Below are 5722 nucleotides of genomic sequence, written 5' to 3' on the forward strand. Positions count from 1 at the left end.
AAAAAAGGCAATATGGAAAGAAAAGGAGGAATTTGGAACAGTATGCTCAATAATAGAAGAGCAGGTAACAGGGCCCGAAATAAATTGATGTAGACTCTATATGGAATTTGACATGGAGAATGCCAAGCAAGTAAATTAACTTTTAGTTGAGATATAAACAGTCGGTCCTCAATCCACATTAAGCTTTCTCTAGACTTAAGTTTGTAGTAGAACTAAGATATGAAATTTAGCATTTAACTCGTGCACAGTTCTGTATCACTTAACAATAAAAATCTTACCTAAATCACTCCAACTGTAAGAACATACTGAAACATCTAACCAACTAGATTTTAGAGCTGATGTTACAACACTGTGAACATGGAACATAACAGTTAATCTAACAGTTTACCTCTATTCCTGCATCTTGCTTGGGAATATTTGAATAATATGAAGAATGGTCCCTGAAGCAGGGACAGGTGATGTTTCTGCGAATTAAGTTAAGGCTAATGAAGTCCCCCAGGTGCATCCTGTGCTTTGGAAAGGGGTTTTCATGTCAGAATCTGCTTGTGTCTTTTAAAATAAGATTATCCTAATCCGTATTTTCCAGGTGTGCCCAGAATTGACGTCTCTTAGAAAGAAAAGCAGTCCTCATTCTAGGTAGTTTTAAGAAAAGAGTAAGTAAGCAGCATGCATTCATGCACAGCTGGTTTTACCTTTAAGAGGTACAGCAGAAGCCAGGATGCTTTGTTTTACAGGACTTTCCAACTCTTATACAGACTACATTACTCAGCCATTCTGAACTGCATTGTTGTCTTCACTGGTCTTTTATTTAGCAGTTAAGTCACTTTATTTTATACAAATGAAAAATAAATGTTGACCATATAAGCTATCTTCCAGGCATAGTAACTGGAAAGCCACCTTCAAAGTGATAAATTAGTTTTATCTTAAGGCACAATTTACAGTTGTTTAGATGTTAAGCAGGTTGTAAATTAACCAAATCACAACATCCCACTTCCTCCCATCCATTCACTGTAATCCCACAGTAAACACATCTCCAATAAGCGAGGGCTCAACAGAGAATCAGGTTGCCAGCTGTAGTTCTGCTAATGCATGCATGGTCTTCCCACAGCAATGTTTGATTTCATAAGCGTTGTCATCCTGGACAGACATAGTCACTACAGGAAATGGAAAAATGGTTATCAGATTACTCTTGCAGTGTTAAGGGATGGGTAAATATGACATTGTTTTCAAGTACAAAAAATGTTTAGGTTGTAAGAGAGCCAAGGTTTCTGTTTAATACTAATACCAAAAAATATATTTTAAGAATTCTTATTAGTGTGTCTTACACAAATGAAATATTTTCAGTGACAGCATTTTGGCAATATAACATGTCTATTTCTTTTTTACACAACAGGGGGGAGTGATGGTGGCATTCACCTCCTGGGTTCCAGAGCCTCACCAACCAAGTGGCTCTGGCAGCTGCACCAGCAAGCCCCACAGGCTGTAATTTAACCACTGCCAAGGCAATGTAGTAACTTAGCCAAACATCATATTTTATAGGCAGGATCTGGCAAACTTTCTTAAGATAAACTTACATACACTAAGAATTCTGGAGAAAGTATCCAGTATTGATCTAGCCATAGATAAGCTAAGCTCATGACTACTTCAAAAGACATTCCCTCAGATGTGTATTCTGAGATTCTTACTAGCAATAGGCAGACTGGAAACTGCAAGGTTTTTTTTGGGGGGGGGGGTTAAGAATGAAGGCCAGGGGTGCTGGCAGTGGGGATACAGCTCTATTATATGGAAAAATTTACATCAAAGTAAAACGTTAAGGTTGCAAAAGGCAAGCAGTCAGAGAGTTGCAAAGCATCATGTGCCTTATGCCACCAAGATATGAGTGATCTTTACAGACATGGGCGTAAGTTTTTCTAGAAGCCTCAGGGGTCCCAGTCAGTGTCTGGGACATGCACGGGTTGGTAGCTGCTCAATATATTACTTTCCTCTTGCCATTGAATGTGAAGTCTCTTTCTGCTCTGGCAACAGCACTACTTCCTCATCAGTTTTAATGTCACTGATTACCACAGAATTCAACTATTTCAAAACAAATCAATTTTCACAGCATCCCAATGAAATGAGGTAAAGGCGGTTGAATGGTTTGGACTGAACGGTGTAGTCCAATCTGTATACCTCACAGGGTTAGGTTTTTAACCCCTTGGGAACATAAGGGCATGTGAACTACCCAGGAGCATATGCAGAGACAGCAGACCTCAGCAGTCTCTTGCAACTGAGATCAGAGAGTCAAAGTGGTACCCATTGATATAAAAGCCATAGGCAAGAAGCTTATTTTGAATTTAGCAACCTTCTGTGAAATAAGTAGGTTGCAAACCACCCCATAGGAAAACTTAAGTTTTGCTGTAATCTATCTCTGCTTTTGTCAAGGAGCTCCAAGATGATGCTGGTCAGGTTATTTTCAGAGTTGGTCACAAATTGTGTTTTTCATTTTCTGCATATTCCAGGTTGAATTTGCTGAGTATTCCCTTTGAATTCAGTTGCAACTATGAGTCACGTTGGCCACATCCCCCCTTCCCCCCAGTTCTGAAAAGAAGGGTCCCCAGGCATCAAGAAATGATCTCCCACAATTAACATATACTTTTGGCTTCTCTGGGCCTCGGTTTTTTGATCTTTAAAATGGGAATAATTCCTGCTCATTTCATGGGGCTGTTGTAAACTTTTAAATACGTGGATATAACTAATAGTTGAGACCTGATGATGAGTATCTTGCAGTTGAAAGCTTGTCTAGCTCTATCCCAACTATGTTTTCTTGGACCAACCGTGTATCATTCTTGCAACGCACTTTTGAGTCACGACCCACGGGGTGAGAAACACAGGACTGAGTCGCAGTCAAGCCAGCTCGTTTGGGAGCGCAGGCATTGCCAGACCTGCAGGCACCAGTTAAACCTGCAAAGCCGGAACTCATCTCTGCCGCATCTCCCTCCCCAGCCGTGGGCGCAGAGGTGTGACAACCCCTGCCAAGGCTCCCAGTGATACCAGCAGAAACCTTAATGAGATACTTCGGCAGCACAAGCCCCCGGGGGGTTGAACTCGCTTTAAGCAGCGCCAGAGGGGCAGATTCCCCAGATCTGCTCATGGGTCTGGCAGAGGGACCAGCCCCCCCACCCTCTCCCGCCGCCCGATCCCCGGGGCCGCTCACCGCGCGGCGCCTCAGGGCAGCAGGGAGACGACGACGAGCAGCGCCAGGTCGAAGACGATGAACAGCCACAAGTCCAGCCAGTAAGACTGGCCGGACAGCGCCTGCCCCTGCCCCTGCGCCGTGCCCGCCGCCGGGTCCTGCTCGGCGGCCCCTGGGCCCCGCCGCTGCAGCTCCGGCCCCAGCCCGTTCGCCTCCATGGCGCCGACTGCCCGGCCGCTCCCGCCCCACTTCCCGCGGTCACGTGGGGAAAGGCGGAGCTTCGACTACCTGCGCCTGGTCACGTCGCCCAGCCCGCGACCCCAGACGATGATCGGGGCGGGGCCGCAATAACGTAATCCGCGAAGCTCCGCCCCTCCCCACGTGACCTGGGCTGCAGGGTCACCGCCAGCCGCACTGGGGAGCGGGATTCCACTCGCCCCGCCCCCTCTCCGGAGAGAGGCTGCGGGGGGCGGGGCGAATGGAATCCCGTCTCGCTCTGTCTGTGGTTGGCGCTGACCGTTGAGTGCAGGCTGTGCGCATGCGCCTTTGCCCCTTGGGCTGCCCTTCCCGCTCAGGCTCTCGTGAGGGAGTGGATGAGCCACCTCAGTTGCAGCATTTGGTGGCGGGGGGCGGGCGTGTGCCTAGCCACGGGGGTGGATAGACTGCGAGGGGCTTGGAAAGGGGCCCCCAGAAACCTGTGTAAGGGTGATGTGAGCAGGAAAAGGCAGGGGTCCCTAGTGGTGCAAGGCCCTTAGGCCTAGCTGTGCCCCAGGCTGCCACCTCAGACAGCGGAAGGGCTGGTGCAGGCTCATCCTTGGGGACATGGGGCACCTAGTAGCCAGGGGTGTCACAAAGCTCTGGCTGGGGGCGGCAGCCAAGTCAGAGAGAAGGGGCTGGGGGGCACAGGTAAAAACCTAGGAGCCCACCGCCTGAGGCTGGCAAGATTGCAGTGATGTTTCATGGAAGGAGCAATTCACTTCTGACCTCTTTGCCTAATACAGCAGGGTCTCATTTACAGAGCCAGCCAAGTACTGGTCTGCAGGCGCAGGCTGCAGAAAGGCTAGGGATATGAGCCAGCGTCATTGCTATTTATCATAGAGAAGTAAGGCTTGAAGGGACTACAAGAGATTATGTAGTCCAGCCAATGATCAAACCTGCAACCTTGTGTTGGCTTCAAAGGCAGGGACTGCTGCTTGGAACAGCTAGTGTGTAATCATTGTGTGCCTGAGCAGGTAGGGGTACAAGCCTGTAGGAAAGCTGTTTTCACTTAAACCTGAGTACATGCAGGATTAGCGTTAGGGCAGTTTACAACGCTAAATTAAAGTTACCATATTTCCAGTTCTAAAAAAGATTTCCAGTTCTAAAACAGATTTCCAGTTCTAAAAAAGAGGACGCTTGTCCAGGGGAGGGGTTGAATATGCTTGGGGGAGGGGGCATTTTCTGACTGCTACAGTCAATAACAAGTGTTATTACCTCAGAAATTAAATGTAAAACAAAAATAAAGCTACAGCACCAACCCAGCCCTGCTGGTGCCCCCATTCCCAACCCACAGTACACCGCCCCTCTAGGTCATGCTGGTGCCACAGGCTGGAAGGCTGCCAGCTTGCAAGGGGAAACCCTTGGCTTCTTCCTTTAACAGGAAAATCCACGCTTTTCCATAGCAAATGGAAAACCCGGATCCCTGGTAAACATGCACACCACGAGCTTCCTGCTATGCCCCAACCACCAGTATGTTCCTAAGATTCCTGGCCATGTGAACATTTGTCCACTGAGAGCTAGACAGATCCCCTGCTTTCTTCTGTTGTCAGATACCTCTAACCAAGCACTCAGCAGCTGGTATACATAGGCAATCGTCGATCCTCTGGATCAGGGTGCACGCCTAAGAGGTGTTGTCAAGTGCCTGATGAATTCGCCCAATGTAAGTGACACGGCTTGCTACCATTTTCTGGTCCTTCAACCTCATGATACACGATCAGTTTTCTTGACACTAATTGTTAACCTGAACCTCTTGCATAACACACAAAATTTGCTCAAGAGATTTTGCAGGGAAGATTCACTGTGGGCAACCAAGGCTGCATCATTCGCAAACAAGAAATTTCTCAGTACCCGTTCCTTCACCTTGGTTTTCGCTCTAAACCTTGTGATGTTGAACCATCTAGTCTGGTTTGAAGATAAATGCCATCATTGCTGTCCTTGACTGCATGAAGAAGCAGGAATGAGAAGTAGATGTTAAAGACCACAGGTTAAAGACACACCCCTTTGTTGATGTCAAAGGCATTGATTCTTCGTTTTCATACACTACAGGTGCCTTCATACCTTGATATAATAAGCAAATGATGTTCCACAGTTTGTGGGGACAACCCAGTTTCCTCAGAACAGGAAAAAGGCCCTGACTTGAATGTATGGAAGGCCTTTGTCATACAGATGAAGGCTGTGTACAATGGTATTAGTTTTTCTCTACACTTCTCTTGTAATCGCTTGTCCAAAAATATCATTATCAATGGTGGAGCATCCTGAATGGAAACCACATTAACTTTCAAGATAGATTCT

At 47.0% G+C, this 5722-nt stretch overlaps 1 long non-coding RNA gene across 1 annotated transcript; it reads right to left on the reverse strand.

The window, feature by feature from the left end:
* Window positions 1–772: 772 nt before the first annotated feature.
* On the reverse strand, window positions 773–3411 carry LOC109301111. The gene is made up of 2 exons (XR_002098433.1): window positions 3194–3411; window positions 773–1154 (listed from the first exon to the last, which is right to left on the reverse strand). It is a non-coding gene; the product is annotated as an uncharacterized LOC109301111 (long non-coding RNA).
* Between the last annotated feature and the right edge of the window lie 2311 nt (window positions 3412–5722).

This window comes from Gavialis gangeticus, unplaced genomic scaffold (assembly GCF_001723915.1).
Source record: "Gavialis gangeticus isolate Ggan-Ray unplaced genomic scaffold, GavGan_comp1, whole genome shotgun sequence".
In the NCBI taxonomy this organism is placed as follows: domain Eukaryota; kingdom Metazoa; phylum Chordata; order Crocodylia; family Gavialidae; genus Gavialis; species Gavialis gangeticus.